Below are 14,424 nucleotides of genomic sequence, written 5' to 3'. Positions count from 1 at the left end.
CCTGCTCACAGGCGACCCCCTGTCCATTTCCTTTTTTTTTTTCAAACTAAAAAAAATGTTTAACACACCTGGGAGGGGGGGGTAATCAGGCGCGATCACACCCATCCCAGGGGTAAACCTACCTTTAAAAAATAATATATTCCCTGAGGAGGGGCCGGACAGTTTTCCGAGGGGGCCGACCCCCCAGGTGAAATCCCTGGTGTCTAGTGGGGTTTCCTGGCCCTAGATCGCAGCTGTGCTGCAATCCAGGGCCAGGAAACTGATGCAGGAAGTCCTTGTTTGAAAGGGAAGAGTCTCCCCTTTCAAACGAGGCCTTCCTGAATGTCAGGAAGGCCGGTTGGAGCTGTTTTTCCCACCAAAGCAGGAAACGGCCTTGTGGCCGCTTCCTGCTCCAATGGACAAAACAAACAGTGATGTCAGTGGGACCTCCTCCCTGGTGACAGCCACTGGCCGTGACCCACACCAGAAAGGTAGTGTGGGCATCGGCCAGTGGCCTATGCCTGCGCTGTAAGGGTTGAGCACATTTATAAATGAACACTTCTCTCTCTAATTAATGTTTATACTATTTACTAACGCCCAGGAAGAAACTTAATTATTTGATAAATGAAACTTATTTTTGTGATTCCTCAAACTTTCTACTTAATTAACATTTAAATAACAGGTGTCGCACAACATATTTTATAAAGTTTCTGTTTTTCTGCCATATGGGAAGAACAAAAGGTTTGAGATGCTTCTTCTCAAATACAACTGCTCCATCGGACATTTTTTCATTTGATACTGTTAATCACTTCTTGGTATTTACCTACAACATGGAAGGTCCCGTTCAGGATTGTCTTAATACACCCACTTTAGCAACAAGTGGTTCCAATACCAATAACACTAAAATGACTCCCTAGCAAAATGTCAATATTCCTGCCACCAGAAGAGCAAAAGAAAGATCCCCTGTCCCTTCTCAAAATAACTAATGTTAATTCAGTGGAGCTCTTCCTTGAAGAGATTTGCACTCTTAAAATATATGGAAGAAACTAACCTTAAATTTCAAATAATAAATGTTAACTGAACACTCATGGAAAACAAAGTTACTCATGTGGAGCAAAGAGTTAGCAACATTGGAGACAATGTATACACTCTTCAAAAGTTGCAATTAAAGGTGTTGCAGTTGCAAAAACACTGAGGAGTTAGAAAATAGAGGGAGAAGAAACAACCTTCACTTTTTTGGTTTGACGGAGGGGGTGGAAGGCACCGACCCCATTTAATTCTTTAAAAATCTCCCACCAAAGATTTTAGACCTTCTCCTCTAATGAAAATACAACGTGTGCACAGATTGAGTCATTCTACTCACCATCCTTCTTCATCACAAAAACCTAGTGGAGTTATTATCTACCCTAGAATATGTTGAGCTTCTTCAAGTTATCAAGGCCACTAAATCCAAAGACCGATTTTCATGGTCTGGATCACAATTGTACTTTGTTCAAGACTTTACTAAAGCCACTGCAGCTTGAAGAAAATTATTTTTGGACATGAGATCCGCTCTTCTGGCCTTGAACGCCAGATTCAGCCTCTTTCATCTGTGCCTGAAGTGACTTATATGAACAAAAATACTACATATGAAAGCCCACACTATTGCATCAATTTTTCGATAGCTGCAGGGAAGAAGAGATGGATATGTCAAAATTTTTAACAACTTGAGTTTTATTGCATAATATGAAGTTTTTCAGAAACATCTTTTGATAAATTAGTTATTTATTATTATCTGTTATGTCACATTTATCATTCCCAATTCTTGCATTGTCTTAAATAAGTGTTACCTTTTATCCTTTCATTTCAGGTATTCTTTTCATATATGCCCTGAATACTACATTATTTTTTTTTTTTATGTGGGATGGTCCTCCCCTTGTTGGCTGTGCCGTTGTTCCAGTTGCATCATCTTCCCTATGTGGCATCACCACCCTCAAATGTTTGTGTCTTTTTTAGGTATACTTTATTTTATTTTGTCTTCTTTGTTTTCTGCCCTTCTCTTATTCCTCCTTTTTTCAATTCTCCTTCTGTCCACCTTTCTTTCTCTCCATATATTTTCATTTTAATAACTTGATTTTTTACTCTTATTCATTCTCACTTTTATCTTTCATGCTTCAGACAAATTCTTCCTTCAACACTCTGTTGATATGAAAGTTGATCATTGATTTATTTTGCTGCATATCAGCAAACATATTTACAGTTATTATGCAATGGGAACATTACTTGTTTGAATCTACTATCATGTTCTTTATTTTATATATAAATACTTTTATTTTTATTTTCTTCCATGTATAACTATAAAATATACATTTGTTATTTTGCAGAAATTGTTATAATAGATTTCAATTGTGTTCTTTTATGACTTCATGTGTTGCCAATTTGAATGTTAAGGGGTTAGGTTCACCAATTCAGAGACAAAGACTACTTGCACACATAGCCAAATTAAATATAGCTATTACTTTATTACAGGAAACACATGTTGTATAAAAAGAAATTCATACGTTTTTTCGCAATTGGGTGGGCTATGCTTTCTTATTCACGAGGAAAGGGAATTGTATTGGTGTAGGTATCCTCTGTAAAAGCTCTTACAGTGTTGTCACAAGAACTAGACACAGAAGGTCAATGGATAGTGTTAAATTTAATTATTAGAAAAATCTCAGTTGCAATTTTTAACATTTATGCACCCGCCCATTTTGACAATTCCTTCTGGCCTTGATGTCTATTATAGATGAATATTAATTTTTTGGAGCTGATTGTAATATGGTAAAGGATCAGTTTTTTGATCGCTTTTTAAAAAGCACTTTTGTTCCATCTTCCATGCATAAGCAATTTACTGCAGCCATCTCACAAGGAGGACTTATTGAATCATGGCATCTCAGCAATCCATGCCTACAAGAATATATTTGTTTCTCCCCAGTTCATTCCCCACAATCCAGAATAGATTATCTTTTAATTTCCAAAGCTCTTTCACAACATATATTATCTGCAGGCATTGAAGCTGTCTTAATTTCAGACCATGCTCCAGTCACTTTAGACTTAGGGCCTCATTACGAGTATGGTGGCCCATGGACCGCTGTACCCGCGGTGGCAGTTGGATCACCGCAACCTTGACGGTCCGGCCTCCACAGGTGGGAAACCCTCCACACCTCTACTACCACCATGATCAGAGATTCCGATAAGTTAGAGGTGGTACAATTCGTGGTCTGTCACAGTGGTGCCAATTTCAGTACGGCTGGGCTGATTACAACTTGGCTTTCCAACAGCCTTTCAATGCCTGGGCCCCTGCCATGAAAAGGCAGGCGGAAAGCCAGGGTCGGAGCCTTCCTGTCAGCACCCTCAAAATGCGCACTGTCTGCCATGGCAGACAGTGTGCGTACTGAGGATGCTGGGGGCCCCGTCTGAGCGACGGCATTAGCCTCAGCTCCCTGAAAGCCAAGGTCAATGCCGCAGCACTGTTTCCACCAGCCAGTCTGGCAGAAACATCATAACATGGCGGTAGGGAGGCTGTCAACTTGGCAGTGGCCTCCTTACCATCGTATTGGCAGTCCAGCGGTCGGACCACGGAAATCGGTAGTAGGTTCCTGCCACACCTAAGACTAGGCACTGGTGTTTTAATACTTCCCTCCTCTTAGATGCAAATTTTACTCAACATTTTCAAGAATTTTTCTTTTTGAATGAACCCAGGGAAAACTCTTTTCAATAGTCTGGGACTCCTTTAAAACAGCTTCAAGAGATTATATCCTTTCTTATCTCTCAACCAAAAAGATGGCATATATGAAGAAAGCCTTAGACATTATGAACCATATTAAAACACTGGAACAATCCAATTTTACATCCAAGTTTAAGTCCAGTTTAGATGAATTAATTAAAGCTAAATTCAAATTTAACAAAATATCTACAGATAATGCTGCTTTATATGCACTTAAATCAAGTGCTGAACATTATGGGGCCAGAATAAAGCAGACAAACCTTTAGAAAATGATCTTAAAGTAATAAATAAATGGAGTAAAATGTATACAATCTTGCACAATGGTTTGATTCCAGTATTTAAAACAATGTTATCTTAGAAGAGTTTACTGAATAGTACAAAGCCCTATATACTCCAAAGAATCAACCCACACATTTGGATATAAAAAAATACTTATCTTCTATTCATAAAGAATACAACTCTAATTTCTTGTGTCTTGATGAAGACATTTCTCTTCAAGATATGAACATAGCAAAAGGTAAAGCTCACGGGCCAGATGACTTCCCTATTAAATTTTATAGATATTTCTCTAAAATACTAATTCCTAACTTACATAAACTTTTTTATTTCTTTACTACTTCTAACTCAGCTTATGGCACCTTTCAAGATGCTTTAAACTGTCTTATCCTTAAGGAAAATAAGGTTCCTAAATTATGTAAAACTACCAACCAATTTAATTATTTTAGTCAATTCTGAGACAAAAATGTTTGTCAAAATTCTTACACATCTTTTAGATCCCTTCCTACCCAAATTAATTGGTAAAGAACAAACCGGTTTCATTAATGTCAGACATCTTGTTGATGATACAAATGTTTTCTTTACTATTTTAAGTACATCCAAAGCATTTGCACACTCATTAGAAGCCATCTCTCGGGATGCAGAAAAATATTTTAGTCAGGTCCATAGGAGTTATTTTTGCACTCTTTCTTCATTTGGTTTTGGACAAAAATTAATTAGCCTAATTTCTCTACTATATTCCTTCCCTTAAGCATTTATCTTAGTTCATTGTTTAATTTCTCCATCTTTTTTTTACAGACAGGGCTCTCCTCTTTCCCCACTTCTCTTCATTTTTGTGCTTGAACCTTTTTATCCCATTAAGGACAAACTGGGATTTAAATATGGAAATATGTACATCAAATGTTCAATTTATGCTGACTATATCCTCTATATGTATCTTCTCCTCTTTCTTTAGTACAGTTGTTTTTTGCCATAGAATTTGATTTTGCAAAACCTTCAGGTTACAAGCTCAGTGTTGACAAATGTAAAATTCTCCTACTTAATAAATAGTGTTTTAAACTTGAATTTTCATCCTCAAAATTTCTTTGGAGTCCGATAAAAATAAAATATGTAGGTGTCTGGTTTACTACTTCCATTAAAGACATTATTTCACTTAATGTCACTGCTCGAATTTCAACTCTAAACACCCTTACATCAAGATGAAATCTACCTTTTCTTTCAAGGTGGGGTAGATTAGACTCAGTTAAGAGGACACTAATACCCATAAATCTTTCCTATCTCTCTACAAACCCAACCTAAATCTCATCTTTAGTTTTTTTTTGTTAAATATACTCTAGTCTAATTACTTTCTTATGGAATAATAAAAAAACCTTGTAAGTCTCTTAATTAACTTCAATGCAAAAACAGTCAAGAGGAGTACATCTACCAAATGTTCAAGTTTATCATGCTGTCTTCTTTTTAAAACACTCAATCTATCTTTACGCTTGCCATTCTACCCACGAACAACCCTTATGGACAGGATAAGAATTATAATTCAATCAACCATTCTCTTTTAAGGAGTTCTTGTCTTTTCTCACAGACCTCCATCCATGACAGTTCCTATTCTCAACAATGCATGTAGACTCTTACAACCCATTTTACATCTAATCTTTCTACTCAAGGTCAATTTCTTCAGTCTTCCACCTTGCATAATAAACAAGTCGAAATAAAATAAAAAAGCTGATGTTTTGGAAATCCTGGTGAGACTAAGGTTTGCTATGGTTTCATCAATTAATTCCCAACCACACTTTCCTCACCTTCTTGCAGGCTCAATCTTTATTTAAATTTCCTAATTCATATAAATCCAAACACCAAGTTTTAAGCTCAACAATTCCAAAGCCTATTCCCTCTGCATGCAAATATCTCCTCAGTATTTAGTCCTTCATCTTCACAAACTTTGTTGCTAACTTCTCCCTCTGCTTCTAAAATATATTCTCAACTTACTTTCATATCAGAACCTAGGCAAAAGACTCCACTGGAATCACTTTGGGAAGCAGACTTACATATTTCTTTTTCACTTTCCTTGTGAAATAAAATATTGACAAAAATATACAAACCTTCCTGGGTCGCAAATGCTACCCATTGTTTTTCCTATATAACCAACTAATGATTAAACCAAATGCTTTACACACATTTAATGCTAATATTCCCTCAACATGTTGGACTTGTCACCTCTCTAACTTCCACTTTAAAACATATGCTATTTGAATGTCAGCATACATACCAATTTTGACTTCAGGTATGGTCACAAATTAATGATATTTTTTACACACATAGGCCCTCATTCTGACCTCGGCGGGCGGCGGAGGCCGCCCGCCAAAGTCCCGCCGTCAGGTTACCGTTCCGCGGTCGAAAGACCGCGGCGGTAATTCTGACATTCCCGCTGGGCTGGCGGGCGGCCGCCTTCAGGCCGCCCGCCAGCCCAGCGGGAAAGAGGCTTCCACGATGAAGCCGGCTCGGAATCGAGCCGGCGGAGTGAAAGCTGTGCGACGGGTGCAGTTGCACCCGTCGCGTATTTCACTGTCTGCGCAGCAGACAGTGAAATACATTTAGGAGCCCTCTTACGGGGGCCCCTGCAGTGCCCATGCCAGTGGCATGGGCACTGCAGGGGCCCCCAGGGGCCCGCGACCCCCCCTACCGCCATCCGGTTCCCGGCGGGCGGACCGCCGGGAACTGGATGGCGGTAGGGGGGGTCGGAATCCCCTCGGCGGCGCAGCTAGCTGCGCCGCCTTGGAGGATTCCAATGGGCGGCGGTACACTGGCGGGTGACCGCCAGTGTTGCCGGTCCGACCGCGGCTTTACCGCCGCGGTCGGAATGCCCATTGGAGCACCGCCGGCCCGTCGGCGGTGCTCCCGCGGTCCTCCAACCCGGCGGTCATGGACCGCCAGGGTTGGAATGACCACCCTATACCTTTTTCTTTCACAAACCTCTTTTTAGGTAGTCTCTCCAGGGTTTAGAAAAATTGTGATTTTAATATACAAATGGCAGACTTACTGATTGCTATTGCATTTTAGTAAATACACAAAAAAATGGAAAATGCCCTTAATATGTCAGTACCAAGCATGGTGGTATGGTGTTACACCTGGCATCCTTGGCGTGGTCTCCCCTGTTTTTTTTGCCTCTGCTTCCCATGTTTTGACTGTGTTCTGGACTCTTTTTTTGCTGTTTTTGGAGCTCTGGGCACTTAAATACTGCTGACCAGTGCTAAAGTGCAAGTGCCCCCAGTGTAATTTGTATGCGTAATTGGCCTTCCCATGATTGCCATATTTGATTTACTAGTAAGTCCCTAGTATAGTGCACCCTGTGTGCCCAGGGCCTGTAAATCAAATGCTACTAGTGGGCCTGCAGCACTGGTTGTGACACCAACATGAGCAGCCCTGTAAAAATGGCTGAGACTTGAAACTACAGTGTCTGTGTGTGCAGTTTTAAACTGTCAATTCGACCTGGCAAGTGTACCCACTTGCCAGGCCCAAACCTTCCCTTTTTCTACATGTAAGGCACCCCTAAGGTAGGCCCTAGGTAGCCCCTTGGGCTGGGTACAGTGTATGTTAAAGGTAGGACATGTACTGATGTGTTTTACATGTCCTAACAATGAAATACTGCCAAATTAATTTTTCACTGTTGCAAGGCCTGTTTCTCTCATAGTTTAACATGGGTGCTGCCTATCAATATTTGTCAAGTGCAGTTTCCCTTTAGGCACAGGTAGCGATGTGGAATTTGGGGTCTCTGAACTCACAATTCAAAAATACATCTTTTAGTAAAGTTGGTTTTTAAATCGTCTATGTGAAAATACCACTTTTAGAAAGTTGGCATTTTCTTGCTTAAACAATTCAGTGACTCTGCCTGCTTTCATATTCCCTGTCTGGGTCAGACTGACAGTTGGCCTGTTTGTAAATCCCCTCTAGACAGTGGCAAAAAGGGAACTGGGGTGTAGCCTGCATATCTTGATGGGCCATCTGGGCTAGGGTGGAGGAGGAATGGTCATTTACATCTGAATGGGCTGTGCCTACCCTCACACAATGCAGTGTCCAACCCCCTGGGATGAGTCTGGAGCCATGCCTGGGTAAGGCAGGATCTTGTGAACAACAGAGACTTTCCTTTGAAATGTGCCTACTTCAAAGGCAGAAAGGGGTATAAGTAGTGGATCCAAAACCCCAGATTTTCACATTACTTCTGGAATCAAGAGGAACCTCTGCCAAGGAGAAGAGCTGACGAGCTGAAGGAGGAGTACTACCCCTTTGCCTGTGACTGAGCTTTTCTGGGTTGGCCTGAAGTTGCTGCTTCTGCCTGAAAGAGGACAAAGACAGGACTTTGTGGTATATTCATGCTTGGGAAGAATCTCCAAGGGCTTGGAGTGGGCTTGCCTCCTGTTTTGAAGTTTCAGGGCCATCAAAGACTTCCTCTGCCAGCACCTGGACTCTCATCTGTGACTCCTGCCCTGCCAAGTGGTGCCCTATCCAGTCCCTGGGCTCTTGAAAGGTGAGGCTGGTAGAACAAGGACTGAAATCTATTCACAGGGGAAAAGTTTGATGCACCACCTGCAATGCGGCTGTAAAAACGATGCACTACCCACCTTGAGGCTGATTTCAATGCACCACTTGCATCACAGCTGGGAAATTGAAGCATCACCTGCATCATGGCTGGAGAAATGATGCAACACTCGCTTGTAGATGCTGAGAACAACGCAAACTCCACATAGCGTGTTTTTCCATCCCCATGCAGCTGGATTTCACATGCATCATTGCTAGGCATCAAAATCGTCATGAACCTGCGCAAACCCAAAGTGCCCTGTCCGGAAAATTACATATTGTTCTCTTGTGGGAGAGAAAAATTATGCATCACTGACTTCTTTGACGAATGCTCCCCCGTCCGACTTTATTTTTGATGCAAACCAGGTACTTTGTGTAACAGCAACGTTTCCACTGTTTTCTATGTAGTAAGAATCTATTATTTTAAAAATTCATAACTTTACTTGTGTATGTTGGATGTTTGTTGTTTTGCTCTTGTTTGATTAAGACAAATATTGCCTATTTCTCTAAACTGGTGTGGTGTCCATTTTGTAGTGTTTTCACTATATTACTGTGTTTGTTGGTACAAATACTTTACACATTGCCTTTGTGATAAGCCTGGCTGCTTGTGCCAAGCTACCAAGGGAGTGAGAAGGGGTTATCCTAGGTGTGTATTTCCCTTACCCTGACTAGAATGAGGGTCCCTCCTTGGACAGAGTGAAAACTGACCACCAAACAGAGACCCCATTTCTAATAGTATACAATTTACCAACCTTGTAATGGTGAAAGTACAAGTAGACTCACCTGTGACTAAACTGCTGAACTACAAACATTAATTCACAAAGCTTTCTCACTGATTCTTTGGCCCTCCTCATGACATTGGTGGTAAATCCCGCTGACCACCGCGGTGATGGCTGCCAACATACCGCCGGGAGGTGAACATCCATTTGCCAAATTATGACACACACACTAATCCGACAGAATACTGCCACACACATAAATCTGCCAGCTCAAAAGGTCAGTTCTAAAGTGGCGGTACCAACACCCATACCATTACGCCAACAAAACAACACCCACCACATCATGACCCACGAATCACCACAGTGGACATTCAATGTGGTAAACCATTGCCAGTACACACTGGCATGCTCAGAATGGACACCCAAGTACTAAACTACACAACATTGGCCAATACCAAAAACACACCTGACACTAATACACACTACACCCACAATACTATAAAACACACACCCACATTACCCACAACCCTTTACGAATACAAATTATTGCCACAAAACTGACACCAAGACCACTGCGACAACTAGACACACATACCACATACACCTACACATCCCTCACACACCCCACTTCACACATCTAACCACAGTACCCAACACCCACATACCTACACACACCACACAACACACATGTCCCCACAAAGGCACCCCCGTTTCACAGATGAGGAGTTGCGGGTCATGGTGGAGGAAATAGTCAGCTGCCACAGCTGTGTGGAACACAGGTACAGCAATGATCCATTGCCAGGAAGATGGAGCTATGGCGGAGAATCATGGACAGGGTGAACGCTGTGGGACAGCATCCAAGAACAAGGGACGAAATCAGGAAGAGGTGGAACGACCTACGGGGAAGGTACGTTCCGTGGCAGCAAGGCACTAGCTCGCCATCCAGAGGACTGGCGGTGGACCCCCTCTCTCCTCCCCCACAGCTCACAGCATGGGAGGCACAAGTCTTGGCAATCCTGAGGGACTCACTGCAGTAGCTGGAGGACTGGACACTGGTGAGTCAACATTTACTACTTATCACCCCCTATACCTGCATGCCATCTCACCCCCTCACCCTTACTCCCATTACTCTACTCCATCCCACACACTGCACCTACACATATGACTAACCCCAATGCAAAGCCCTCATGCTATACTAATGCATGGACAATGCATGGGCAGCCTTCCTAGCCCTGCATGGACACCCATCACAAAAGCATGCACAGCATAGGGGAACTAACAATCCCACAATACATCACCATACAGAAACAAAGGTGGCAGGGCAAAAGCATTGATAGAGGGGAAGCTAGGGATGTATAATATGTCACAGACATGAAGAGTAATACATCACTTATATTCCCACAGGTGCCCCAGCCAATGTCAGCGGAGAGGAGGTGCCACGACAAACCAGTCCCCCAACAGAAGGTGCCTCCAGTGATGACAGTAACTCTGGAGATCTGAATGAACTACCTGGCCCATCAGAGACATTGGTCAGTCGGTCACCACGGCCCACACCCAGTCAACCACTGAGCCTTCCCCATCAGTATCCAACACCACAGCACCCACCCAGCATCCCCACAACTCTATCCCCAGGACACGTCAATTAGCAGTGTGCCCACCTGAAGAGGGACCCCAGTCCACACCTCGTCCCCAAGACAATCAGGGACCTGGGCACAGTGGCAGTGGGCACACCGTTCAGGGGACACAGGCAACACGGGCACTGGGAGGACCGCTGTGCACCAGGGAAAGGACAGGCCCAGAGAACCGAATCTCCAGGAGGCACTCACTAATGTCCTAGGGTCTTACCAACAATCCCAGGACATGATGGGCCAGATCCTTACCAACATGCTGGAGAACAAGCGGCTGCAGGAGGAACACCATCAGGAGATCAGGGAGGACTTGCAAGTCCTCAACACCACCATGATCGCCATAGCAGGGGTGCTGGCAGACATGGCCAACATCATGAGGGAATCGACACCTCCCCGCGGGCCCCTACCACTAGCCAGTCTGTTGATCAGCCCTCCACTTCTGCTGCAGCTAGTGGGAAGGAGACCCCACCACAGGACCCACAGGACACCAGCACCCCTCCCCCTGCAGAAGGTGAACCATCCCGCAAACGTTCCCTGTGACCTAGACAGAAGCCAAGACCAAGAACCCTGTCAGGAAATTACACTCTCCTGATTGTCCCCCTTGTGTCTCACCATGTCACCTTGTCCACTTTGAACTGCCTTTGCTCCCCTTCCTATGGCCCCTTGGACTCTGGACCTGTGCTACAAACAGACTGGAACAATACCCTGGACTTTCCTCTACCATCACCCCATTCCATTGCACCTTTACCTCAATTATTTTCACTACAATAAACACCCTTGAACACAACTTGAATAACACTGTTCTATGTATTGAAAATGTGCATTTATTGGAACAGTCATATCTACTGCAAATGATCTGAACAGTGTGATAGCATACAAATAATGACCTGTAGCTGTCTATAGTAAACACATCAGGACACTGTTGTCATATCACCAACACCTGTAAAATGAGAAGCCATAGGTGACAGTAAGTTGAGATGCAAAGGAAGTGAATGCCTTCATGCTACAGACACACAGATAAATCAATAGTCAGAGTAATGGTCAGTTCCATTGTCTCACCTGTGTGTCATTGGAAGTATTGGCGTAAAACTGAAGTTCTGTTGCTACATCCTCATCGTCTGCCTCCTCATCCTCACTGTCCTCCGAGTCCACTGCTGCCACAGGGTCATCTCCATTCTCCCCCTCCTGCAGAAAAGGCACATGTCGTCTGAGGGCCAGGTTGTGCAACATGCAGCATGCCACTACAATCTGGCAGACCTTCTCGGGTGAGTAGCACAGGGATCCAAACCTGGCCTTCAGGAGGCCGAAGGTCCTTTCGATTATTATCGTGATTCGCCCATGTGCATCATCATAAGGGTTCTCAGCCCCTGTCCTGGTATTCCTCACAGGGATCAGGAGCCACAATAGGTTTGGGTAGCCAGAGTCACCTGCAAGTATTGAGAGACAAACATTAGCCTTACACAATGCTATGGGCATAACACCTGAAGGCATCCACTGACTGTTGGAAAATGGGTTATTGGTAGGGCAGGTAGGTACCTACACCTAGCAACAAGCCACTAACCTCCACCTAGGTACAGTTAGGTCTCAGTAAATTAATCCCAGCTCAACCCTTGGTAGCTTGGCAACGAGCGTCAAGGCTTAACTTAGGAGACAAAGTGTAAAGCATTCAAATATCACAAAACAGTAATTAAATAAAACACAGGAAACAGTTTAAAAATCCAAAACCAATTTATAAAAATAGTTTATATTTTTATCTTTAAAATGACACAAAAACGATTAAAATCGGTTCAGGGGAACCGGAGATATGAATTTTTAAAGAATTATTACTTTTCTAGCGCTTAGAAACAAAAAGCGCCAATCGGGTCATCTGGTTGCACCTCGACCGGGGCAAAGTCAAACTTTCAGGCCGACCGCGATGGAGCCCTGCTCGGCTACAGGTCGCGGGAGGCCTCGGTTAAAAAGTTACCTTCTGACTTAGTCTTTATTTTGAAGTTTTTCTTCACCGGGACGAACCTGCCAGTTGAATCCGACCTCCTGGAGCCCTTGTCCGGATACGCGATGTGGGTTTCCTCGGTGGAGACTTTTACCTTCGGACTTAGTCGTTTTTTCGAGATGAAAATCCTTCGACCGGGGTAAACCTGGATCTTGATCCGACGTCCATGGAGCCCTTCTCGGATACGATGGCTGGGAGGTCCCGGTCAACTTTTTAAGTTCGGACTTAGTCTCTTTTTTGGATGTTTTTCTTTACCGGGACGAACCACGAAGTCAGGCCGGGTCGCGGTTGAGGCAAGCCGGCTAGAATTTCCGCGGCGGGTCGGTCCCTCTCTGGAGCTTTTTTCCAAAAATTCTCAAATCTTTTCCAAACTTCTGGGGCTTCACCCAGATGTTCTTTTAAGGTTCTTTTGGGGTCCACAGCTCACCCCAAGGGTCCAGAAGTTCTGTGATGGTCCTTGGGGGGTGCGGATTTCAACTCCCAGAATGCACCTGGCGCAAACTCCTTTTTGGCCACTGGACAGTGGTCAGCTGGTCGCTTTCTTCAGGAGTTGGTGCAGGGGACTCTGGTTAGCAATTTTTCACCTGTAGCAAACAGGGAGTCCCTCCTTGAACCAGTTGAAGCCAGGCAAAGTCCTTCTTGTGGTGAAGCCCAAGTGTGCAGCTGGTGCAGTCCTTCTGAGTGCAGGGTCCAGGTGCAGGCCAGGGGTCCAGCAGGGCAGTCCTTCTTCTTCTTTAGTTCCTTTCTTGTTGAATTCTGGAGGGGATCTGAGGCGTGGGTGCAGGTCTGCCAGTTTTATCCTTGCTCCTGGGTGAAAAGCAGGGGGGCCCTGGTTCTCCAATCAGGGACAGGGTCGTCCCCCTGTGATGACCACTTCCTGGGAAGTGTGGCAAAAATCCATCCCAGAAGGCAACAGTCTCTAAAAATCCAACATGGATGAATCTGATTTTTGGAAGTTACATCTGGCTGAGCCCACCCACTGGTGTGGCTAAAAATCATAAACACACCCCTCTCCTGCCCTCTCCTAATCTAATCAAGGGGGCACCTAATTGTCTGGGGTTGCAGGATGTGGGGGTGTTGCTGGGTGCTGCAAATGTCCTTCTCTGCCTTTGAAGACCAGTTTGGCAGCCCTCCCCCTTCCTGCCTCACCATCTGCTGAGGGGAGATTCTCTCCCCCAAGCACATTCCTTTGTGTGAAGCCTGGCCACTTCACACCTCATCAAGGCAGCCTGGCAGAAGCTGCTGCAGGCTGGCCAATCAGAGCACAGCAGCAAAAACAATGCAGAGCTGAAATTGGCAACTTTTTAGGTAAAGTCTAAACTTTTTACCTGAACTAGTTATATTAAATCCAACAACTGGAAGTTGTAGGATTTATTACAACAATTAATTTGATACCAAATTCTTGGTATGCAACATTTAAGGAGACTTTAAAATTTAAAATAAAGTCTGCCCATTCTAGCCTATGAAGGCCATTTATTTCAATGAGGGAAAAACGAATTTGGCTGTTTTTAC

Source organism: Pleurodeles waltl, chromosome 10 (genome assembly GCF_031143425.1).
Source record: "Pleurodeles waltl isolate 20211129_DDA chromosome 10, aPleWal1.hap1.20221129, whole genome shotgun sequence".
Taxonomy (NCBI): Eukaryota; Metazoa; Chordata; class Amphibia; order Caudata; family Salamandridae; genus Pleurodeles; species Pleurodeles waltl.
The sequence above is the reverse complement of the archived record's forward strand: the minus strand, read 5'-3'. Positions refer to the sequence as shown.